General features: G+C 41.1%; 1 protein-coding gene across 2 annotated transcripts in view; it reads left to right on the top strand.

The window, feature by feature from the left end:
* Positions 1-4,887: 4,887 nt before the first annotated feature.
* The window catches only part of LCLAT1 (lysocardiolipin acyltransferase 1), a 179,940-nt gene continuing 158,245 nt past the window's right edge, over positions 4,888-26,582 (top strand). The window contains exon 1 of one of the 2 annotated variants that reach the window (XM_059405379.1): positions 4,888-5,044. The gene's annotated coding sequence lies outside the window, so the exon portion shown is untranslated. Of the gene's footprint in view, positions 5,045-5,114; positions 5,257-26,582 lie in introns of those variants that run through there. The other variant, XM_059405380.1, reaches the window with a different exon arrangement.

Genomic DNA, 26,582 nt, shown 5'->3' on the forward strand with positions numbered 1-26,582 from the left:
TTGACTTAGAAGTGAGATACAAGACAAGAGCTTGCTTTTGGATGAATTCTTTCCTTTACAATTCTTTTTTTTTTTTTCAAGATTCTATTTATTTTATTTGACAAAGAGAAATCCAAGTAGATGGAGAGGCAGGCAGAGAGAGAGAGAGGGAGCCCGATGCGGGACTCGATCCTAGGACCCCGAGATCATGACCTGAGTCGAAGGCAGCGGCTTAACCCACTGAGCCACCCAGGCGCCCCTCCTTTACAATTCTAAAGTGAAAAATTATTCTATTTTACAGATGAATGCACCTGTGGTCAGACAGATTGCATGACCCAATTAAGGCCACCTAACTAGCAAAGGGAAGAAGCTGGTATTTGAGCTTCTCTGTACTACCTAACATGTTCTTTTACCGAGGCAGGATTGGGGATGAAATTTATTTTAGGAAAACTCTATGGGGAGGATCTTAGAAAACTGTAATTCCAGTAGGGCTTGGGGGTCAAGAATGGTTTTAGCCTAGTGGGCCTCCTTCCTAGTGCAAAAGACCTTTGTTACCAAGAGTAATAAGTTATTAATAGGACGACAGCCTAAAGTAGAACAGAAGTGCCCCCTATACAATTTGAACTCTCTTCTTCTTTGGTGTTTACCTAAATTGTAAAATTTATGATCAGTGATGCCCGACTGTATTAAAAGTTTATATGGGGCACCTGGGTGGCTCAGTGTGTTAAGCTTCTGCCTTCGGCTTAGGTCATGATCTCAGGGTCCTGGGATCGAGCCCCACACTGGGTTCTCTACTCAGCAGGGAACCTGCTTCCCTCTCTCTCTGCCTTCCTCTCTGCCTACTTGTGATCTCTCTCTCTGTCAAATAAATAAATAAAATCTTTAAAAAAATAAGTTCATGTATTTTAAGCAGTGAGTTGAGCACACAGTTCAAGAATGGTCAGTGTGGAAAGTTCTGGCAGATAAACACTCCAAGAAATATCCTGAAGGTCACTGTATGCTGTGGGAGTTCACTTATTGGAAGGGGATGGGGTGCTAATTTCCTGGATGATGGCAGCACAAATTTACCAAAGTTGCAAGGAAATGGTTTGGGCTCAAGTCTTTTAATGTCCTCAGTGTGATTGAGCCAGGGTGCTTTAATGTCGTATTCCTTGGATTTGTCCTTCAATCTTTTTCCTTGTATCCTCTGTAATATTGTGGTATAACTATATAGTTGGTTTTTGTCCCCTTTCCTAGCACAGAGCTTCTAATACCCTAGTACTTTGTTGACTGATTGGAAATAGGGGGGGGGGGGTCTTTTTTTCAAAGATTTTATTTATTTGACAGGGAGATAGAGCCAGAGAACACAAACGGGGTGGGGAAGAGGGTGATGTCAGAGGGAGAAGCAGGCTCTACCCTGAGCAGGAAGCAGGATGTGGGGCTCGAGCTCAGGAACCCAGGATCAAGACCTCAGCTGAAGGCAGATGCCCAACTGACTGAGTGCCCCCAGGCACCCCAACAAGCCCCTTTCTACAGGAGTTTATGTTAATGATTGACTCCTAAAGGGTGTGTGCTGGCTGCTGGAAGAACCAATCATGTGATTAGAGGATTTGGGGGCTGGAATCTAACTCCAGGGTTGGGAGACCAGCTGGAAGTTGAGCTAATCATGAATATCCAAAGACTTAATCAATCCTATCTATGTAATGAGATCTCCATTAAGAAACCCTTAACAATGGGATTCTGAGAGCTTCTGGGTTGATGTCCACTACCTGTACCTAGCCCTATCTATCTCTTCCATTAGGCTCTTTCTGAGTTTGTCTCTTATACAATATACCAGGAAATATAAGTACAGTATTTCCCCTTGTCCTGTGAGCTGTTCTAGCAACTTAGAACTAGAGCAGGAGGGCTCCTGGGTGGCTCAGTGGGTTAAGCCTCTGCCTTCAGCTCAGGTCATGGCCTCAGGATCTTGGGATTAAGTCCCACATCTGGCTCTCTGCTCAGCAGGGAGCCTGCTTCCTCCCCTCTCTCTGCCAGCCTCTGCCTACTGGTGATCTTTCTCCCTGTCAAATAAATAAATAATTGTTAAAAAAAAAAAAAAAAAGTAAAAGAACCAGAGCAGGAGGGTTGTGGGACCCCCTAGCTAATAGTTGAGTGGTCAGAGGCAGTGGAGGCCCCCAACTTTTGACTGGTGTCTGAAGTGGGGAGCAGTCTTGTGGGACTGAACCCTTAACCTGTGGGGTCTGTACTAACTCCGAGGAGTTAGTATTGAATGGAGTTATACTAGAGGACAGCCTGTTGGTGTCCACAGAGCATGGGATAGTTGCTTGGTGTGGAAAACTCACAAATGTGGTGTGTGTCAGAAGTATTTTGGGTAAAACAGTGAACACCCTCAGATTCCACAGTTTCTATCCTTTCCTTGAAGTCCGACCTTCACCTCCAAGAAAGGCCAAAGGCTAGAAGGTGAAAGAGTGAACAAAAAAACCCCCAAAAAACAAACCCAGATGATTCACTGAAGTTCGTTAATCTTTATTCAACATCTGCTGTATGCAAATACAGAGTTCTGTTCTTCAGTTCTAGGAGTTAAGAGAGATATGAAGATAAGCTATTTACATAGTCTCTGCTTTCAAAACCCAGTTCCAGTGTCTTGGGGTTTTTCCCCTGATCTCTGACACCAAGAAACTTAAAAACTTGTAGGAGTGGGGAAAAAAAAACGAGAGCTTTTATTTTAGCAATCTTATTTTTTTTAAAAAGATTTTATTTATTTGACAGAGATCACAAGTAGGCAGAGAGACAGGCAGAGAGATAGGGGGAAGCAGGCTCCCTGCCAAGCAGAGAGCCAAATGAGGGGCTTGATCCCAGGATTGTGGGATCATGACCTGAGCCAAAGGCAGAGGCTTTAACCCACTGAGCTACCCAGGCGCCCCAAGCAATCTTATTTTTTTAAAGAAAAAATAAGGCCTGAGATTATAGAGATAATTGGCAGGGCTGGCTTTTGTATTGGTGTTTCCCTCTGCTGTTTATCATCATTTCTGCTGCAATTTTAGCACATCTTAAGTATTTCAATATTTCTGAACAAAACTGGAGAATTTGTGAAGCTGATTTAGGAAAGAAGGTCAGGAACTTTTGATTCACAAAGAAACTGGGGGGATAATTTAGCTGTATTGAAGCCATGCACCCCAAATCTAGATGTCCATTATTATTACATTTTAATTTTTTGAGGACAGGAAATTTCTTAAAAAAAAGCCACCCCCCACCTTGTTGAATAAACGAAAAAAATACATAAACATGCGTGAATGACTTTGGAGTGGTATGTGTGTGGTAAGTGGCTATGTTTATTATTTTTAAGATTTTTTTAATTCTATAAATCTTTGTTGCAGGCGAGCAGGAGGAAGGCATAGTGTAGGAAATGAAAAGAGGTTTAACCACAGTCCCCACCATTAAGGAGCTTTAGAGTATAGTAGGTTGGGGGGCAGATATACTACAGTAGAAAGTGATGAATAGTGTGGGAAACAAAGGCAGATGAAAAATATTAAATTTCTTTACTATCTACAGTCTATTAGCAAGTCCTTAAAACAGGCAGAGTAGGGACTCAACTATTCAACTACTAATACTTTGCTAAGAGTGAAAAGGACCCCCACATCCTGTAAGTCTACTTTAATATATAAAAACGCCTTTAGAAATTTCCTTTATCTCTAATCCCCCTAAGATACCTGCTGGTAATCATCTCTCAAGTGTATGGCCCACCCATATATATCTGAAGGGTCTCATGACTAAGGTTTTATTCGATGGTAATAAATGACCTTTTACTAACAATAGCTAGTCCCCTCAAGTTTCCCTCTTGGAGAACTTATTTCCAAACTTCCTTAGAGAATTACACTATCCCTAACCCCCTTCCAACTTGTAGGTATATAATCACCACCCCTCATGACCATACTGTAGCTCTTTCTGCCCATGTCCTGTCCCAATATTTTAATAAAATTACCTTTTTGTACTAAAGACATCCCAAGAATTCTTTCTTGGCAGTAGGCTTCAAACCCTAAGGTCTTCCTCCATCAATGAACAACTTTTACAAGTGGTGCTGATGAAGGAGCGGAAGGCTGGCTGAGGACAAAGCAAAAGCTGACACCCTCCAACCTTCCTCCACACCCCTCTTGGGTGGGACCTATGTGAAGTTCTCTAGGAATCTCCCAACTATCTTAATGTGAACAGCTTGCTAAAAAGGGCAAAAAGACCTTGGCAATGGTAAGGCCTCTGGTATCTTGTAGGTCCTCTTTAGCATACTAAGTTCTACTGAAATCTCCTTTTTCTTTCTCCCACCCCCATTGTATAAACCTGCCACCCCCTCACAACCCCAGGGCAGCAGCGTACTTTAATAAACCACCATTTTGCACCAAAGCTGTCTCAAGAATTCTTTCTTGGTCCTCAGCTCTGGGCTCCCACCCAGTGAAAACCTCACCTATATTCCAAAACTTCATCTGTGATGTAAGGGATGTGGGCGCTCAGAGGGGGGAGTTTCTTTGGCAGTGGGGAAATAGTGTGTCTGCAGGGAAGCACTTGGTATGTCCATCGGGAACCTGAGTTCTAGAACTGGTTCTACTGATTTGCCCAGGGACCTTGGGCCATAAATTAGTCTTGTAAATTAAATTCCTCAGATTTCTGTTTTCCACTCTGAAATTCTAAGGGTCGGTTGGACGATTAGGTTCCCTGGGACAAGGCCCTCCGCAGCTTCTTATTGTTATTACTCCTCGCCCCTGCATGACCCCCAGTCCAGAGGACGAAGTGAGCGCGGCCTCTTTAAGGGAGCCCTCCACTACGGGGCCAGCGCCCGGGGTGCCCCCGGCTGGAGAGCAGGGGCGGGGCGCCGGACACCCGGGCTTCCCACGCAGCCGGGGACGCCGTCGCGTCACGGCGCTCGCAGCCAATCAGGGTGGAGCCTGCCTGGACGCATTACTAGGGCGACGGCCCGACGCCTCCCCGCTTCGGGATGAATTAGCGGCGGGTTCTGCTTGCGGTTGTGACCCCCACGATTCTCCAGCTCGTCCACGCGACCCCCAAGGCGAAGCGCGACGTCCTCTGCTGGTCACAGGTGGGAGGCTGGAACTGTCAGGTGGTGGTGGGGAGGTGTTACGCGCCGGTAAAATGGCGGCGGCGGCCGGGGGAATCCCCGAGGTGGCGGAGGGGGAGTAACCCCACGGACTCTTCCCCCTGAGCTGCGGGCGTCCCCGGGCTGCGACCCGGATAACGGTCGCTTGACCAGGAGTTGGGGTCCCGACGCAGGTGGCGGCGTCGGCGGCTCAGGTGAGGGGAGGCTGGGAAGCGATTCCCAGAGGCAAGCGGAGGCGTGAGAGCGCTGCGGGGCCGCGCGGGCGGGCTCGGTGAGAGCTAGGCGACTGCGGGGCTAGTTGGGCCAGGAGCGCCATCCCTGTTCCCGGTTAATTTCAAGACCTTCCTGCTCCAGACCTGGACGGGTCCGGGAGCTGCCTCGCCCCAAACGGAGCTCTGTTTCTGCCATTGTTGAATCACATGTGCAAACGCCCCAAAGTTTCCGCCACGTGTGAGGCTTGAGCGTGGGTTGTCGAGCCCTCATCTGTGTATTTTCAGGCGCCAGATGCCTGCCCATAGGTGCCAGTGTGGCAGTGCCACCAAAGGAAAGTTAGGCCCCAGCCAGGAACTGATGTCAAATCTGATTGTTAAGGTGTATCTTAGCTTCGACCGTCTCACTGAAGAGGCGAAATAAAAAGGGCACTTGAGTGTCTTAGAGACGTTATCTTTCCTTGTACAGTTTCCTGCTTAGATGGGTTCCTTGGAATATTGCCTCTGCCTTCGAAGCTCATTGACTGCATTCATGTGCACGTGGCTGTAGATAAGGCTGAGGTTTAGGATTCCGATTAAGCCTAGGGAAGTAATGGAAAGTATGGTGAAGGCCTTTCAGGGATGAAATATTGTCTACTCATGTTGCTTTTTGGGCAAAGATATATCATAAAATATAATTAGTTTTCCAAAAGTGTCTTAATGGAAGTCCTTTTTGCAACTCCGTTGATTTTTGAGAGTAAAAGAAAATTATTTTATAAGTTTTTTTAAAAAGTTCTTGTTGCCACATTGTACTTTGATGTGACAGATAAGCATACTATCAAGTGACTTTTTATTTGATAGCAGGCATGATTTTGTGGAGTGCTTTGTTCTGTCATTGAGAAAGCACAGTAGCACTTTGTGTTTCAGTCATCAGTAGTTCCTGTCTTTGGAGTGCTCACTGTGTGTCAGGCATTGTGAAAGTGAGGCTTCTACCTTTTAATCCGAGCAAGTGGGTTAGTTCATATGCCCCCACCAGTTATTTAGGCTGGCTGCTGCTTGCCACCAGAAGGAAATAATGGGGGGAGAACCCAAAATACTTTCTTCTACACTGCTACTTGGTGATTTGGTCAGTTTGGCCTGGGGCTTCGGTAGGAGTGGTTTCTAGTTCCTACTCTGCCACTTAAAATATGTTAGGGAAATCATATAACCTCTTTGTCAGTATCTTACCTCTGAAATGGGCAAAGAATTACTTGTCCAGACAAACTCATTGTATTTTTTTTTTAATTTTTAGATTTTATTTGTTTATTTGACAGAGCTAGTTTGCACAAGCAGAGGGAGCGGAGGAGGGAGAGGGAGAAGCAGAGGGAAAGAGAGAAGCAGGTTTTCCATTGAGCAGGGAGCCTGATATGGGACTCAACCCTAGGACCCTAAGATCATGACCTGAGCCGAAGGCAGACACTTAACTATCTGAGCCACCCAGGCCCTCCTCTCATTGTACTTTTGTGAGGAAAACCAAGATGATATATGTGAAAGGGCTTACAAAAGTGAAAAATACAGGGGTAACAGTTGACAATTCTTACCCTACGGTTACTCAGCCAAGGATGTTGTCTGTGCAGACTCAGTCACCTAGCAACTTTGCGAAGTGCTTACTTTCCCATCTTTGTTTTTACTGATGAGGAAACTGAGGCACAAATTAAACAACTGTGTTCTCAACCACTGTGCATACCATCTTTCTGTATCATTCAGGTTTGTTATGTGTTAAGGGGATACATAGGAACACATTTTTCAATGAAGTATTTTGTTTGTGATCCTTTGGTTGTGTTGTATAAGTAATAACCGTGTTTCATTCATTTCATTGGTAACCAATAGTGATTTATATGGTGATGATTACAGTAACTTTGGTTAAGTGATGTATTCAACCTACTTTTGCTGCCATCTATCTATCTATCTATTTATTTAATGCCCTTTATTTTAAAAAGCATTTCAGAACAAAGAGTTGATTAATTTCTAACAGGAAGCAATAATCAATAATTAAGGAAAATTTTAGTTTTTATTAAACTGTCAATAACTTGTTGGGTTACTTTTGAAAGAAAACTTACGTTAGGTTCATTGCTTTGACGTGTTTGTATATAGTTGTCACCTCTATAGAAAAAAAATAAAAGGATATGAATAAAAGTGGCTCGGACATTTATTCATTCTTTGAACCTTTATGGAATTGTCCTGCCAAGTCTTTGGCGTGTGAAGATTAATTCCTGACCTTATCATCCAGGAAGTCCAGGGAGAAGTCCAGGTCCAGAAGTTTGTAGACTGGTGAATGAGACAAACAAATAAATAATTAACTAAGGTAATCTGAGAAGGACTCAAATGTAGTTGTGGTGGGTATAGAGAGCTGTGGGAACACATACAAGAGAACAGTTGGTTTTGTTGTGGGGGCCCTGACCAAGTGAGGCAGGGAGCTGACTGCAGGGTAAAGGAGAAAGTGCTTTCAGCCAAAGGAGTTAGCAGGGGAGAGTCAGGGTGAGAGAGTCATGGGTGTCCATGGGTCAGACCAGAGTTTTGCAGAAGTTGCTGAGAAAGAACACAGGAAAGATAGTGAATTCTCAGCTGAGAGAGGGACTTTATCACATGGGCAGTGGGACCTATAGAAAAATCTTAATCAAATGAGTAATACAATCTGATACATGTTTTGGAGAGATGGCTGGTGGTGACAGAGTGAAAGAATGTAAGGAGATTAGCTAAGGACAGTTTCCGTACTCCAAGCAAGAGGTGGCGAGGGAGTGCATGGGGCATCCACTGCCAGAGTAGAGTTCAGAGTCCACCACACACATTTTGAAAGCAGAAGGGAAGATTGATTGGGTGTGAAGAATTATAGGATGGGAGAGGGGAACGCTTGCAAAGCAAGTAAAGAGTCAGGTATTTTGTTTTTGTTTTGTTTTGTTTTGGTTTTTTTTTTTTTTGGAATAATATGGGTGCAGATTGGAGATATTGTTCATTAATTCAAGAAAAGGATAGAGCAGAAAATTCTTTGTTACTGGGTTTTGGGAGGATTGTAAACTCCTTGAGGTTTTGGGGTCAATAAGATTTAATAGAACCAGGCTTATAACTTCCTGTAGGCTTCTGGTTTCATAGACTACAGAAAACTCAATTATTTCATAAAAGTCAACATGGTTCAGTGAAAAAGTTGGCTCCACTGGAGCAAAGCCACTCAAAAAGAGAGGGAAGAATCATCTAATGTATGTTGGGGTAAAATGTTAGAATAATAGGTATTAGAGAATTTTTTTTCATTTATTTTTATGTTAGGTTTTTAATATACTTATACAGAAGTCCCATTATAATATGGAAATAATCACAAATGAATCCTCTAGTTGTAAAACTGATCAAACATTCAGAACAGTAGAGTTGTCTAGCATCTGACAACATAACATGAATGAATACATTTTTAAATGGACTGCAAGGTGAAGCTGGAAACCTTGCAGAGATGAAGGATTTCATGCGTTCAGAGCAAGGTTGAGAACTGTTCAAACTGTAAGCACGAGTCAGAGAACTAGTACTCTAGTACTCTTAGACTAAATTTCTTTAAAAAAGGACTCTGAAAGCAATGACTGTAACAATGATTGATAAAATTTGATGTCAGTCTTCATTAAAATCGAGAACATCTCTCCACCTAAGATACCATTAGGAGAATGAATGGCAAAATACAGACTGGAAAAAGAAATTTGGAGTTCATATATCTGCCCAAGGACTCCTACCCAGAGTGTGTGTGTGTGTGTGTTTGTATGTATAAAATTAACAAAAGGACAATTTAAAACATGTAAAGAAGTTCTGAACAGGCACTTTCTACTAGAGGATCTCTGAATGGTCTGTATGCATATAAAAAGGTGTTCAATGTTATTAGTCCTAAATGGAAACTCCCAAAGGAGAAATAGAAATTCAAATAGTGACCTGCTGCTACACGCCTTCCAGAATGGCTAAAATTAAAAAATTATTAATGCCAGTATTGTAGAGCAACTGAATCTTGTATATGTTGGTGGGAATGTACAATCATTTTGGAAAACTGTGGCTGTGTCTAATCTTACCTATTAAAACATCAGTTCTATTCCTAGATACATACTCAAGAGGAAGGGATATATAGGTCTACCAAAAAAAAAAGTAAAAAAATGTTCATACAACCTTTATTCATAACAACTAAAAATCAGATAAAACCTAAGATACATTAGCAGCAGAATGGATGAGTAAATTGTGGTATATTTATAAAAGAGGACATTACAAAAGCAGTTAATGAATGAACTACTGATACAGCCACATGGATGGGTTTTGTAGACAAAAAATTGCATACCTTATGACTCCATTTAAATGAAGTCCAGAAATAAGGTACAGCTATTTCCTAGTGATAGAAGTCAGAATAGCGGTTCATTCAGGAACCTTCTTGAGTGTTGGAAATGTCCCATATATTGAGCGGATGTTATGTGGGTGCATCTATATGTAAAATTCCAAGTTGCACACCTAATATTTCTGCACTTTCTGTTATACTTTAAAGGGATTCTAGTGAGAATTTGGCAGTGTTAAGCCAATTTTGATGAGGAAACCCAGCAGGAATGATGGAAAAAATGCTAAGAATTGAAAAAAGCACGAGAGGCTTCATAGGAATTAATGATGAAACCTAGAATTTTTCTTTTGTTTAGTTGTCTTGTAAAAGGCAAATGAGAAATCAAGGTTCTCATATCATGCAGTTTTACAATTTGGCTACAAAGTTACGTCCCAATTCCTTGTTAATTCCTTGTCCTAAGAATTGGTGTATACTTGCAAGTGTAACCTAAGTTTTCATTAATATCAGATATATTATGAAAATAAATTGATTTATATTGTGTTTCATTTTTGAGGGGGAAATTCTAACCTAGTCTCTCTTTCTCTTTTTTAAGGATTTTATTTATTTGTTTATTTAACAGAGAGAGATAGAGATCAAAGTAGGCAGAGAGGCAGACAGAGAGAGTAGGGGAAGCAGTCTCCGGGTTGAGCTGAGAGCCTGATGTGAGGCTTGATCTCAGGACTCTGATATCATGACCTGAGCTGAAGGCAGAGGCTTAACCCACTGAGCCACCCAGGTGCCCAAACCCACTCTTTTCTCATCATTGTATAATGCCCCTGTTTAAGAGAAATCACTGTGTGGTTTTTTTCCATTTCATGCTAATTGCTCTTGGATAATGAGGACCACTGTGATCCCTTTGGCTGCAAGGTTTTGGATGTAAGAGTGAAGCTGAGGAAAGCCTGTGGTTGAGTTCCTGTAGTCATGGGGTGAAGCTCACAAAAGGCCGTGGTGAACTTCAGCTTGATTTGACAGTGTTCATTGCATCTTTACCTAGTCCTCTCTCCTGGCAGTGGGAACATGACGATCCTACTGTGATTACCCTGGAGGCAAATGAAGGGGTATCTGAGGGGCACCATCAGTGAAGGCTGACCTGGGGGGATTAACCACTTTATCAGCAGTCTTTCACAGTTGAGGTTTCTGAAAAATGAAATTGTTCACTTCCTCCCAGGAAGTAGATTGCTGCTCTGGGGACAGTAAAGGGAAGACTGAAGCTACCCATTGTTTTCCAACTCAAATAAGAGCTCGCCTCCACTTTATGTTTTAAGTATATAGTTAATCCCCTTGGGAGAAGCAGGAATTTTGAGTGTTGGTGAGCTGATAGAAATTAGGAATAAGAGAATGAGGAAGAGAAGAGAGTGGTGGCAGCCATTCGTAGAGTTCTGTGTGACCCTATGTAGTATGGAGGGAGTATGGAGGGAAAAAGGTGATTTTTAGCTCAGACAGGCTCTTCCCACAAGAGTGTTCAGGTACCTTGGGGAAGCCAGCTTTGTCTGTGGCTCTTATTATTTCTGCCATCCTGTTGTTGTCATACAGATGGTTTCTTAGAATTATGTTTTCTTTTTATTGTGTAGCCTTTAAGTAAATAAAAAAATGCCTATGTGGGTTTACAGAAGACAATGATGGTAACTAGGAGCTGCTTGAACTCCAACATTTTTATTTATTTACCTTGAATATTTTTGGACACCATGAACTTGGTGGTGGGGACAGAGTCATGTAAGACATGATTCCTATCCTTGAGTTTACTCTCTAGAGGGGGGATGAATTAGTGCCTTCTCTCCAGTGATCTCCAGATCACTGAGAGTCATCTCTTGTGACCTCTAGATTTTCTGTGATGAAAGGTAAGCATGACAGCTGTGAAACATGAGGTCCATAGGCAGTCATGGTGACAGTTTCTTCTAGTAGTTATTAATAATCATTATATACAGTTAATATTTGTTGAGTGCTTACTGCATACTGGTTTAAGTTCCAAGTGCATTACGTTTGCAGTTCCTTTAATTCTTCTATGAGGTGAATACTATTATAATCTTCATTTTACCTTTGAGGAAACTGGGGCCGGAAAGGTGAAGTAACATGTGTTTGAATTTAAGCAGTCTAGTTCCAGGGTCTGCTGTAATGCCTGTTTTAATTCACTTTAAATTTAAAATATACTCTATTTATGTGGTTTTAAGTGTAAGCTTATTTTTTGAATAAGATGTGCTTTATATTACAAGTTATGCTCAAAGTTTCTGAATATCCATGTTGAACATAGTTTGCTGTAGCTGCTTAGGATGATTCTATAATGTGGGAGTTTTTTTCTTTTTTAGAGGGGGGGAAATGGGGTAGGAGGGGTAGAGAGAATCTCTCTCTGGGCTTCATGCCCATCAGGGAGCCCAATGTGGGGTTCAGTGTCACGCCCCTGAGATCATGACCTGAGCAGAAATCAAGAGTCAGGCATTTAACTGACAGCCATCCAGATACCCCTATGATGTGGAAGTTTTTTTTTTGTCTTTTTGAAGATTTTATATATTTATTTTAGAGAGAGCGGGTGAAAGAGGGAGAGAGAGCGTGAGATGGGGGAGGGTCAGGGAGAGCCTCCCTGCTAATAAGCAGGGAGCATGATGCCGGACTCTTATCTGGGGACTCCAGGATCATGACCTGCGCTGAAGGCAGTCGCTTTACCAACTGAGCCACCCAGGCACCCTATGTGGAGTTTCAAATGAGAGATCCTTTTGTGCTTTTCTCCTTTCCTGTGTTGTGATTGTTTTGGCTCTCTTAATACTCTTACATGTGTCATTATATCATCTGAAATTCAGTAAAAACGTATTTCTGGTTTTATTGTTTGTGTTATAAACATACACATAATGATTTATGTTGTATTCAAATTGGAGAGTTTGCAAATTATGGGAGTAACATACTTTTCATGTGAATAACTACAAATTTAAACTTAAATTGTTTTTTCAGCATGGCTGCTAATTAGGACCAGTTGATTAAATTAAAGGGAGAATTATGTTTGCTTTGTTCTCTGTAAGAATGGAAGAGAAGTGTAGAAGCAGGACTGAAATAATCTAGAGTAGTCTAGGGGGTGCTGGAGTAACCTTATTTTGCTTAGTTTATTTATGGTTGTAATGAAACCAGCTCAATTTACCTTTTCTTTCCTTCTGAGAAGAAATACCTTGGAAGTCAGAGTTAATCAAGATTGAATCTTTCCTACAGCTACTGTTATAAATAGTTCTTGTATACTGAGTGGGCTAATCTTCAGGGAATTCAGTCTGCATTGGACAGAGATATTCCTAAAGCTGTATTTATTTCTCTTTATCTCAGATTTCTTTAACTTTCAAAAATTAGGAGTGTTACTATTCTTATTTTGAATTAAGAACTCTAAAATTGTATCTGGTTTTCTTTTGCAGTTGCAATTCAGACTTCTCAAGGGCCTTTTCCAAACCCATTTGTTAATTCTTTACATTTCTAGGAGATGAGTATTTATATTTGTTTCTTGTGGCTGCTGTAACAAATACCACAAACTTGGTGACTTACTATAGCAGCAGTTTACGTTTTCACAGTTCTGGAGGCCAGAAGTCTTAGTTAGATCAGAATCAGTGGCTGAGGTCCAAGTGTGGGAGGACCGTGCCGCCTCCAGAGGCTCCAGGGAGAGTATGTTCTTGCCTCTTCTGGCTTCTGGTGACTGCCTTCATTTCTTGGTGTGATCACAGCACTCCACTACTTCCGTCTGTGGCCACATTGCCTTTTCCTCTTCTGTGGTCCAGTCTTCCTCCACCTCCTCCTCCTTCCTTTTTTTTTTTTTTTTTTTTTAAAGATTTTATTTATTTATTTGACAGAGACAGCGAGAGAGCAAATTCAAGCAGGGGGAGTGGGAGAGGGAGAAGCAGGCTGTCCGCCGAGCAGGGAGTCTGACTTGGGGCTGGATCCCTGGACCCTGGGATCATGACCTGAGCCAAAGGCAGACGCCCACCCAGGTGCCCCTTCTTTGCCTTCTTTTTAAGACAGTTTATTTTGAGGTAATTGTAGAGCTACCTGTAGTTGTAAGAAATAGTACAAAAGGAACCCATGTACCTCTTACCCAGTTTTCCCCAATGGCAACATCTTGCAAAACTATAGTACAGTATTACAGCCAGAATATTGACATTGATAGAGCCAAGATCCAGAATAGTTTTGGCATATAGGTTCCTTATGTGGTCCTTCGATAGCCATACACCCCCTTCTCAGACAACCACTAATGTGTTCGTCATTTCTAGAATTCTTCCATTGCAAAAATGTTATGTAAGTGGAATTAGACAGTATTTAACCTTTGGGGATTGTTGTTTTCCACATAGCATAATTCCCTGGAGGTTCATTCAGGTTGTTGCATGTATCAATAGTTTGTTCTTTTTTCCTGCGTGGTATTCCTCATGAGCCTTAGTATTTGGTGTGGATCTACCCATTGAAGGACATGTTGGGTGATTTCTAGTGAATGGCTGTTAAATAAAAACTGTTAAGAACATTCATATACAGGTTTTTGTGTGAACTTAAGTTTTCATTTCATTGGGATAAATGCCCAGGAGTGTAGTTGCTGGGTTATATTGTGGTTATATAGACAAATAAGTGTATTTCTCAACTCTCAGTTCTATAGCATTGATTTATATATGTCTCTCCTTATGCAAGTGCCACACTGTCCTAATTACAGTTGCTTTGTGGTAAGTTTTGAAATCAGGAAGTATGAGTCCTCCTACTTTGTTCTTCTTTTTCAAGTTTGTGTTGATTAATCTAGGTTCCCAAGCATATCCATATGAATTTTAGCATCACCTTGTTAATTTCTACAAAGATTTCCCGCTGTGGATTTGCTAGTGATTTTTAATATATTCATTGAGTTGTATAACCATCACTACAATTAACTTTAGAACGTTTTCATCACCTCAAAAAGAAGTCCTCTGTTCATTAGCAGTAACACTCCCCTTTCTCCCAGCCTTGGCCCTAAATAAGATCTAATCTACTTTCTGTCTATGTATTTGCCTATTCTGGACATTTCACTTAAGTAGAATCATACAGTATGTGGTCTTTTGTGATTATCTTCTTTCACTCAACATGTTTTCAAGGTTCATCCCTGTTGTAGCATGAATCAGTGCGTCATCTGTATGGCTGATAGATATTCCATTTTATGGATAGGCCCCATTTTATTTATCCATCGATCAGTTGATGATCACTTTTTGGCTGTTATGAGTAATGCTGCTATGGTCATTCAAGTACAAGTTTTTGTATAGGTATATGTTTTAATTTTTCTTTGGTATATACTTAGGAGTTAAATTTCTGGGTCATATGGTAAACATGTTTAATCCTTTTAAAAAATTTATTTAAATCCAATTTAGTTAACATAGTGTATTACTAGTTTCAGAGGCAGAATTTAGTTTTTCATCAGTTGCATGTAACACCCAGTGCTCGTTACTTCAAGTGCCCTCCTCAGTGTCCATTCCCAGTTAGCCCATCCCCTCACCCACCACCCCTCCTGCAACCTTCAGTTTGTTCCCTATAGTTAAGAGTCTCTTTGGTTTGCCTCCCTCTCTGTTTTCATATTACTCTATTCTTTTGAGAGACTGCTAGACTCTTCCAGGCTGTACCATTTTACAATCCCATCAGCAGTGTGTGAGTGCTCCCATTTCTCTACAGCCTCACCAACACTTATTATTATCTGTCTTTTTGATTATAGGGACATACTAGGGAAGCTGTATTATAATATCCTAGTGGGTGTGAGGTGATATCATTGTGGTTTTGATTTGCATGTCCCTGATGGCAAATGTCATCAGACATCTTTCCATGTGCTTGTTAGTCACTTTGTATATTTTCCTTGGAGAAATGTTTATTCAGATCCTTTGCCTATTTTTTAAATTAGGTTATTTGCCGGGGCACCTGGGTGGCTCAGTGGGTTAAGCCTCTGCCTTCAGCTCAGGTCATGATTTCAGGGTCCTGGGATTAAGCCCCGCATCAAGCTCTCTGCTCAGCGGGGATCCTGCTTCCCTCTCTCTCAGTCTGCCTCTCTGCCTACTTGTGATCTCTGTCAAGTAAATGAATAAAATATTAAATTAGGTTATTTGCCTTTTCACTACTGAGTTGTAAAGTTCTTTATGTTCTAGATCCAGGCCCTTTATATGTGTATGTGTACACACACACACACACACACACACACACACATATATTATATATGATAAATGACTAAAATTTTTTTGTGTAGGTTGCCTTTTCACTTGAAATGCAGTTGCTTTTTAAAATGTTTATCTTGGTGGGGGCGCCTGGGTGGCTCAGTGGGTTAAGCCTCTGCTTTCGGCTCGGGTCATGATCCCAAGGTCCTGGGATCGAGCCCTGCATTGGGCTCTCTGCTTAGTGGGGAGCCTGGTTCCTCCCCTCTCTCTCTGCCTGCCTCTCTGCCTACTTGTGATCTCTGTCTGTCAAATAAATAAATAAAATCTTAAAAAAGAAAAAAAGTTTATCTTGGGGCACCTGGGTGGCTCAGTGGGTTGGGCCACTGCCTTTGGTTCAGGTCATGATCTCAGGGTCCTGGGATTGAGCCCTGCATCTCGGGCTCTCTACTCAGCAGGGAGCCTGCTCCTCCTCCCCCCCTCCCCCCCCGCCTGCCTCTATGTGTACTTGTGATCTCTCTCTCTGTCAAATAAATAAATAAAATCTTAAAAAAAAAAGTTTATCTTGTATGTACAGATTTGGTGAACTCATTTATTAGTTCTGGGAGACTTTAAAAGTAGTTTTCTTGGGATTTTCTTTGGAAAACTCATGTCATCTTCAAATAGGAGTTTTACTTCTTCTTTCTCTGTGGCTTTTATTTCCTTTTCCTGCTCCTTGCATTGACTAGACTTCCAGTACTGTGGTGGATTAGCGTGGTGAGTGTGGATATCACTGCCATGTTCCCAGTAATAGGGATTATGCAGTTTGTCTTCTATCATCAGGTGTAGTAATGTTTACTGGAGGTTTTTTGTGGATGCTGATTACCCAGTTGAGGAAGTTCTCTTTCATTCCATTTTTTTCTGAGAGTTTCTCTTATGAACAGGTATTGAGTTTTATCTGTTGATTTTTCAGTATAGATTAATTAGTATGGCCTTGTGGATTTTTTTTTTTTCAGTTAATATTGTGGATTACATTGATTGATTCTTGAATATTGAACTAACCATGTATCTTTGATTAAATTCAGCTTTTTAAAAAAAAATTTTATTTATTTATTTGAGAGAGAGACAGTGAGAGAGCATGATAAGGGAGAAGATCAGAGGGAGAAGCAGACTTCCAGTGGAGCTGGGAGCCCCATGTGGGACTCGATCCCAGGACTCTGAGATCGCTCAACCAATTGAGCCACCCAGGCGCCCTAAATTCAGCTTTTTATGTACTGTTGAATTCTGTTTGCTAATACATTGTTAAGGATTTTATGTTTATATTCATGTAATGGTCTGTAGTTTTATTTTTTTTTTACTATCTTTTTCTGGTTTTTGTGTCAAGGTAATACTAGCTTTGTAAATGGAATTGGAAAATACTCCCTGTTCTTGTGTTTTCTGGAAGTGATAATTCCTCTTTAAAAATTTGGTATAATTCTCTGATGGAACAATCTGGGCCAAGAGATTTCTTTTTCTGGAGGTTTTAATTATGAGTTCAATTTCCTTAACAGTTACAGGGCTATAAATGATTTATTTCATTTTGGGTGAATTGTATGCTTTCCAGGAATTGGTCCATTGACACACAAAGTGGGATTCCTTATTGCTGCTGGCGGAGGTGGGCATTTCAGCTCCCTTCAGGGGCACCTCTGAATACTACTCTGTATCCTTAACTGACTCTCCTCCCCACTTCCATGGGTCTCTGGACACTGCTGGGAGGGGATGACCTTCCTAACCTGGAGGTGGTGAAAGTCCTGCCTCTCTATCCGGCCTTTCATCTACCACCTCCATGGGGATGGGAAGGAGTGCCTTGTTGCTGTCATGGGAATATATGTCCAGGCTCTCCAGATGCTCTCTATAGACATTGTGTGGCTAGGGAAGGGGGTCTTTAAACCCACCTGGCAGGGAAGAAAGTCCAGCCTTTGATATGATCCCTGAAGGGGCCAGGGGTTGTTTAAGGGAAAGAGGTCATGTCGAGGCATGACATTACAGCCTGGTGAGAGGGAAAGTTTAGGCTCCCTACCTGGCCTGTGCTGTCATGGGTAGGGATGGGCCAGTTTTGTCTGTGATTTTTTGGCTAGAGTGCAGTAGTTATTGTCTAAAAGTTTTCTGTCTTGCTGTATTGCTCTTTTCTTGGTCCTTTGAAAGAGCAGAGATTTTTTTGTCTAACCCCCTTGGCATTTCGGGATAATGGGCTTCTTTACCTCCACGTTCATATGATGCAAAAGGAAAACCCAGGGAACTCAGCACCCTGTTGTTCCATGGGTCCCAGGTCCCCAGCTGGCATGCCTTCCTCTCTCCATCTTCAGAGTCCTCTTTTGGTTGTCTTCTATATGATGTCCAGAGTTTTTAGTTACACTTAGCTGGAATAGGAGAGGTTGTATATCTTATTGATTTTACCAGAGGCAGAAGTTGGACTGGGATTTTTTTTTTTTTTTGAAGAAAATGTAGGGTGGAAATTAAGAAACATAAATTGACCAGTAAGATACTTAAGAAGTTAATTTGAGGTCAGTTACTTGAAAGTGATAGTTTAACTGGGTCTTTATTTCTCCAGAGAATAATTTTGTGTCTCATTGTTCAGTAAAACCAAACTTCCAGTAGTTCTAGATCTTTTAAAAGTTTGGCAATCCAACAGATTATTTCTGTATTTATATATAAGCATGTGTGTGTGTGTGTGTATATATATGTGTGTGTGTATACACATATATATGTGTATATATGTATGTGTGTGTATATATATACACACACATACATACATTTATATATACATTCATAGTGAGTCTAAATTTCTGACTAGTGTGTGATAGAGGAAAATGTATCTTATTGAAAAATTAGGTTTCTGGAGAAGCCTCAGTTTTTCTGGAGGTTGTCAGAGATATTGAAGCTGTGGATTCTTTTCTAAGAGAAGAAATAGGCGTTATGGATAGTGGTTGAGAGCTATGTAAGAAAAATCTGTGAAAATCTTTTGAGTAACCAAAAGGATTAGTGGGGGCCTTCTTTAGAAATTAGGTGATATCTAGAGCACTTTTCCTGTAGATCTAATCTATGGGGTCTTCAGCTTTTATTGTTTTTTTTTTTTTTTTTTCATTTATTTTACAACTTTGAGAATTGTGAGTACCTGACAGCGACACAAGTTATTCTTGTCCTTAGACATGCAAGTGAATTTTTTTTTGGTTAGAGATACAATTGATTTCTTTTCCTCTTTGCTGAAAGAAGCCAGTTTTGGATCTGTGAAGCAGATTTGTTTCACTATTTCTGATTGCCTATATGTTTGTGCTCTTTGGAGTCACTTTTGAACCAAATAAGGCATTTTATTTTATTTATTTATTTTTAAAGATTTCATTTATTTATTTGACAGATCAAAAGTAGAGAGGCAGGCAGAGAGAGAGAGAGAGAGAGGGAAGCAGGTTTCCCGCTGAGCAGAGAGCCGGATGCAGGACTCTGAGATCATGACCTGAGCCAAAGGCAGTGGCTTAACCCACTGAGCCACCCAGACGCCCCCAAATAAAGCATTTTATTTGTTCTGTAATTAATGAGTTAAATAAAATCATAGATGTTAATTTTTATTTGTAGGGAAGGCTCAATGTTATCTTTTTGTTTGTTTAAATTATCCATTAACAGCATGAACTCTGAATTTAGCCTGTTGGGCTTGAATCCCATGGTAGCACTTACTGTCATAGAGACTTGGAACAGGGGATTTTATTTTTTAACTTGTTTACCCACTGCAATGAGGGGTCATGGTGCTGTTTTCTCCTATGGCAGTTGTGAGGTATGAAAATTAAAAGAGATGTCGCAAGTAACATTTCTTATAGTACCTCCCACATCTTCAGAACTCTGCTTTTTGTTATCAGAAGGCTATGGATAACTAATTTTACTTCCCTGAGACTTGATTTCTTTTTTTTTTTTTTAATGTTTTATTTATTAGAGAGAGACTTGTGAGTATGAGCAAGGAGGGGAGCAGAGAGGGAGGGAGAAAGACCCCCAAGCCTACCTCTTACCTAGCGCAGAGCCCAACACAGGGCTGGATCCCAGGACCCCCAGATAATGACCCGAGTTGGATGCCCAACTGATTAAGCCACCGGGGTACCCCTGAAACTTAATTTCTTAATTTGTAACAACAACAACAGAAAATGAGGGGACTTTTTACTTGGTTGTTAGGTCATGGGTTTCACTGGCAATAGTTGGAAAGAATGCAGCAAAGCAACTGGTAATAGTTGCTTTTGGAAGTGAGGGTACTTTTAATGTGCAAGTGACCTTTCTGCTGAGAGAGGGAAATGCACAGTTTGATCTGGTGAGCAATTACTCAGAACAGTGGCCTGGTGATTCAGTTCAGTAAACATTGATTGAGGAGACCCTGTTCTGCCTTCCTTTGTACTGAGAAGAAGCATTAGGGCTGGATATGTGGCTTAACAAGGTAACAGAAATATTACCCTTTGGCCTTAAAAAATGTGGAGGGTGGATTCTGATAGATGGAAGGCTAAATTCAGAACTCAGCACCTTAATGGCTGTGGGCGTGCTCACCAGTGAATAGAGGTGGAAGGGCTGAATTTTGCTTAACCTAGGGATAACTGTTGGCGTTTCAGAGGTAATTTTTGGGTAAGTACGGACACTGGATATTTGAAGAGGGAGGAGCTGGAAAGGTGGCTCAAAGATACCTGTTGTTTAAATTGACTGTTTCCTCTGACCATCAGTATTTAACAAATGTTTTACTTGAGAATTTTTTGGAGCTTGGGGGGGTTCAGGTGTTGGGAGCAGGGTAGACTTGGTGAATTGGTTGAGTTAGAAGAGGGGTTCTTCAGAGGCTGAGAGAATTTAAGCCCCTCAGAAATTTAACAGTGATTTGGGGAGAACTTGTTTTTTTGTAGGTTATGTAATTGGAGCAAATTGGGGGATGGTTCAAGCCAAGAGCGTCCTCAGCTACACTTAGCTAATGGAAATAAGTCTCAATGCAAAATGCCTCACATGTGAACGGGGAGTTTATTTTTTTTTTTTATTTTTTTTATTATTTTTAAAAAAAAATTTTTTTTTTTTTTTATTTATTTATCAGAGAGAGAGAGAGGGGGAGAGAGTGAGCACAGGCAGACAGAATGGCAGGCAGAGGAGAAGCAGGCTCCCTGCTGAGCAAGGAGCCCGATGTGGGACTCGATCCCAGGACGCTGGGATCATGACCTGAGCCGAAGGCAGCTGCTTAACCAACTGAGCCACCCAGGCGTCCCGAACGGGGAGTTTATAATTGGTTTATATATTATAATGGAATTAAGTACTACTCTAAACACAAGTAGAAGTCTGCCTAATGCAAATATATTTTAAAGTTTCATGCAAAATAAAATGGTCTTTGTAGTTTGGCTTTAGAGTCCAGGAAGTGGGGAGACTGTATCATGCCTGCTTTATTTAGGAAGGTTTTAGGAAGGTTTCAGCCATCTTTGGAACTTGAATACACCCAGTATTACGGAGTATGGGGAGGGGGAGCTGCCCCTTATCCCATTCCTTGTGGACGTTGGGAACTAGGCTTAGATTTTGTCCTCACTGTCCATATTCTGGCTGGGGCTGTTGCTTTCTGGGAAAAACCCAAAAGTTCTGAGGACCTGGAGGATTGTAACATTGCTGCCTAGCTTTCAGTCTGGAACTTGGGGACATGGGACACATTGGGCTCTTACTGCACCCTTCTGTCATTCCCATCCTTACTTAGTACTATACCCAGCACAGTCCTCCCGGATTCCTGAGTCAGTAAACCTGCTCATTAATCTAGTCAGTACGGAATATCTCCGTTCCATAGGCCCATTATAGCTTTTTGATACCATGAACCATCGGACTAGCCTGGTATGTTGTTACCAAACTCCCAAACTCTGCTTTCCCTTTCTTCTCCCATTTGGCACCCTCACTGGTTGAAAGACAATTGGGACACTCTTTCAGGATTCTAGCAACAAGAGGACAAGATGATATGTATGGGGTCTCTCTAGATTGGATGGGGGGGTCTCCAGATGTGCCGCAATGATTGGGTGGGGGCTGGTGGCACAAGCAGTGAAAGGATTCACCCAAGACAGAATGAAGAAGACAAGTTTACTGAGAGGCTGTCTGCCACTAGGTGCTGGTGGTTGGGCAGGGGGTGGCTGTTTCTCAAGGGGGTGAGGAGGTATGGGGACTTACAGAAATTTTTTGGTAACTGTCTGATTGTAAGTAGCCCTCAGTTAGGGCCTATGGATATTCTGAGGTGGGTCCATTATGGGCCCGTCTGTATTTAACCGGGGGCCCTTCTGCCTTGATCACGTTTCCATTGTTCAAGCCTAACTGCCTAAAAACAGCCTCTATAATATGTACATTGTATGGAAGAATAAATTGTGATCCTTATGAACCATGGGTCATTAACGTGGCAGTTTCTAGGTATTGAGTGTACTTTCTAAAAGCTGGACCGGCTGTAAAAGCTTTGAGTAAGTCTGTGTAATGGTATCTGTGCCTGAAGTATTTATCTTGCTTCATGTATCTGAGTATGAAGCTTTTCTGAATTGATGATAGTTGTTCTGTTTATGTTGTGTTGTTGAAATGTTCTATGGTTGTTCCATAAACTTTTCCTTGAAAAAATAAACACTTCTGTGAGATGCATTATAAATTTCCTGTTGTTAGGTAAAAAAATGGTCCTTTTTTGTTGAAGAACAAGACCAGCATTTCAGTTTGCTATTTGGTAATGTGATTCTTTTTAAATCTTTATGTTAAAAATGAAGTACCATTTGAGTCCAAAATATTTCTTTATAAAAGATTTTATTTGTTTGTCACAGAGAGAGAGAGAGAGTGCACGCGTGTTAGCAGTCACAAGCAGGGAGAGCTGCAGGCAGAGGGAGAAGCAGGCTCCCCACTGAGCAAGGAGCCCTATGCAGCTCTCATCCCAGGACCCTTGGATCAGGACCTGAGCCAAGGGCAGACGCTTAACTGAATGAGCCACCATGAATATGTTCTAGATTTCAGCCGTTAACTTTTCTGCTGAGTGCAGTAATTTGGTTTTATTTAATTCCTGTAGATGATTATGTGACACCACTAACAAGTATCCCCCCTTGAGTAGTGAGGGCTTCCTTGGGGGGTGAGTAGGGAATCTTATCTATGAGGATAACTTTGAGAACTGATTCTGCTATGTCCTCCTCTGTCTCTAGGCGCACATTCATCTGTCTGTGTCCATTCAAAATCACTGGTTGTTGCCTTCCTTCCCAACTTGGCTAACACTAAGTTCATCCTCAATCCCATCCTCAGTTCCCCTGGATGTGTGTTTTTCTCCATTGAGTCGTCCAGGTTTGAATCATTATACTCAATTTGACCCAAGCCCCCTACCCCCCTTTTTCTATTGCTGCTTTTGATGTTTTCCCCCTTCTCATCTTTATGCTTGCATTATTTTAATAGCCTACTACTAGGTTTCTAAAATAATAGCTTCCATTTATTGTGCATGTGATACAATAAAGACTGTCTAGTTCTTGTCCCTGGTTCCAGACATAGAGCTTCAATAACACTTGGCATTTCCTGAGTGGTAGGCGTATCTTGTATTATTCATAATGAGCCCCCTATAACCTTACCTGAGTTTATACTAATTATATGGCTTAGGATGGGCCTTTAGATAGTTTCAAGGGAGGGGCTGGGAAAGATTTAGCTATCAATTAGAGGGTTGGAACTTTACCACCTCTTGATCTCTGGGGTGAGGAGACAGACTGGAGCTTGAGTTCATTCATGCATAAGTGATTTAATCAACCATGCCTACGTAATGAAACCCCTTATATAAACTCTGGGACCACTGGAGTTTCCAGGCTGGTGAACACATGGATGTGCTGTAAGGGTGACGCCTGAATTTCTCCAAGAGAAGGTCTGGAAGTTCTGAATTCCTCCATTCTCTTCCCCTAGACCTTGTCCTATGCGTGTCTTCTACTGGGCTTTTCCGACATTACGTACTTTATAATAAAACTGTTAATTGTTTAAATATAGTGTTTTCAACAAGTTCTGTGAGTCATTCTAGCAAATTATTGCACTTGAAGGAGGGTTGTGGGAGCACTTGAATTTGTAGCAAGGTTAGACAGAAGTTCTGATAGCTTGGGGACATGTGATGCAAGGGCAGTCTTATTGAGTATCTTGCCGTTTAACTGTGGGATCTGATGCTAGCTCCAGGTAGTGTGCTGGAATTGGTGGTATCAAGAAAATTGGTGTCAGAATTCAGTATTTGTTCTTTGTCAATCATTGTGATATGTGTTATTTTATGTAATACTAACTATAGCTAGGTAGGTTCTGGTTTTATCTCCTTGTTTTATAGATAAAGAAAGTGAAGTTTTTTTTTTTTTTTTTTAAAGATTTTATTTATTTCACAGAGAGAGAGACCACAAGTAGGCAGAGAGGCAGGCAGAGAGAGAGAGAGAGAGGAGGAAGCAGTCTCCCTGCTGAGCAGAGAGCCTGATGCGGGGCTCGATCCTAGGACCCTGGGATCATGACCTGAGCTGAAGGCAAAGGCTTTAACCCACTGACCACCCAGGTGCCCCAAGAAAGTGAAATTTTTAAAAAGTCATATAACTTGCTCAGAGTAATAGAGCTAGATGTGGCAAGCCCAGTGCTTTCTGATTCTAAAGTCCTTACTTTACCCTTTATGTAACCCTTAAAGTAAACCCTTAACCTTTTCTAACCCTCTTGATTGGAGGGTTAGAACCTTAACAACTCCGCCAGTCTTTGAGCTGTGGACTGAGGACTGCTTTTTCTACATCACTTTTGAGCTTAGGCACTTGAAATTCTCCATTATGGTAGGATGGAACCCACACTCCTTAGGCGGCTAGCTGTTCAAGATTCACTATAGTTCATCAGTTCTAAACTAGTAACACTGTCCCAGTCTTTATATAGAACAAAAGAAAACAAACACCTCTTGTGTTTCCTGGATTGGCCACTCAGTGTGTAGGTCCAGTGTATTGCATTGGAAATAGAGAATATATCTTCCAGTTCCTTATAAACTATAATTGAGAAGTCAGAATATATTAAAAGAATGTCAGTATAAAAATAGCACATGATGACCAAATGAGCAGTACAGATAATGAAATGCTTCTAGAATTCAAAAGAGCAATTCATGGAGCAGATGTATTTTGAGTATGGTCTTGAAGAGATGGTAGGATTTTGATAATTGGCTTGGGAAGAGGATCCTTCCGGGCACGATGCCCACGAATGAAAAGGAAAGGAGGAGGTTGATGGACACATACTGAAAGGTGGTGTTGATGGCAGTGAACACTTCAGTTCATCTGAAGTTTGTTTTCTGAAGCCAGTATCTGCTGTCTTAAAATACTTCCTCAAAAGCTTCAGCATATTGACTTAACTAACTGAACTTGTGCTAACACTGGTCTTTGAAGCTAAAGTTGTTTGAAATTAGTCATCCTTGGACCAACCTAGAAGATCAGGACAGGTGATCATGTTGGTTAATACCAATTTTAGTTAAAAATAAGGTGTAGGGGCGCCTGGGTGGCTCAGTGGGTTAAGCCTCTGCCTTCAGCTCAGGTCATGATCCCAGGGCCCTGGGATCTAGCCCCGCATCGGGCTTTCTGCTCGGCAGGGAGCCTGCTTCCTCCTCTCTGTGTCTGCCTCTCTGCATACTTGTGATCTCTGTCTGTCAAATAAATAAATAAAATCTTAAAAAAAAAAAATAAGGTGTAAATACAATGGAGAATAATACCTTTTTATCTGTCACCTGAACTGACCAAAGGAAATTTCAAACTATACAAGTCTGAAAGTATATTTAGTAGTGCAACATCAGAAGAAATATATTCAAAGTAACCAGTCTGAAGGAAATAGCATTTTTTATGTTAAGACTAGGTGACTATGTTTTTAAAACTCTTCTTTGTACATGAACTCACTACATCATTTTATATCAATTTCTTGTATTCTGTAGAGTTCGAATTGGTCCTGTTGGTTCCTGACCATTAATGATTTATTGGTCATCTGGGTACCCATGTAAAATAGAAAAATGTTAATTGATTTTTGTTTCAATTATATAAGTAACATTTATGCATTTTTGAAAGCAAGAAATGCATAACTACAGCTCAAAACCCTTTTGCACTACTTTTGCTTATGTAGCGGCTTATACAATTTTGTAGTCTACACCGAACGTTAAGAGGATTTTCCCATGTGATAAGTTTTTTTTGAAAATATAGCTTCTTTTAATATGTAGTCATATTACTTATGCTCGTTAGTTTTGTTTTTTTCCTTAAATAAAACTACAGTAATTTAGTTCCCACTTTTAAGTACTTTTTTTCACTTGATGTGTCATGTCTAGCTTTCTTTTTTCTCTCTTCTTTCTTTCTTTTTTAATATTTATTTGCAGAGAGCACGAGCAGGGGTAGCGCAGGGAGAGGGAAAGGGAGAAGCAGACTCAGTGAGCAGGGAGCCCGATATGGGGCTTGATCCCAGGACCCCGGAAATTGTGACCTGAGCCACCCAGGTCCCCCATGGCTAACTTTCTAAAGGAGAGCTTCGAATGGTATACATCATTCTTTTCACTGGCTGCCTACATTCCATTGTAGGCATAAACCCTCATGTAGGCATTTTTCCATTGATGGACATTTATATTATTTTGACTATTTTACCCATGAATTGTGCTTCAGTGAGCATTTTTATACGTGTATGTATATATGTATATATATTACTTGTATGAGTACTTATGTAGGATAGAGGATTAGAAGTAGAATTATTAGGTAAAAATGTATTTGCCTTTTCAAAAGAGCTCTGTCAGTTTTACTCATGGTATTTGTATGTATTAAGGGTACCTGTTTCTCTAGGCCTTCACTTTTGCTAGATCTTACCACTGTCCTACATGAAAAGGTAGTAGTGGGAGATGTGGCATCACACTG

The sequence above is a fragment of the Mustela nigripes genome, chromosome 7, assembly GCF_022355385.1.
Source record: "Mustela nigripes isolate SB6536 chromosome 7, MUSNIG.SB6536, whole genome shotgun sequence".
Taxonomy (NCBI): Eukaryota; Metazoa; Chordata; class Mammalia; order Carnivora; family Mustelidae; genus Mustela; species Mustela nigripes.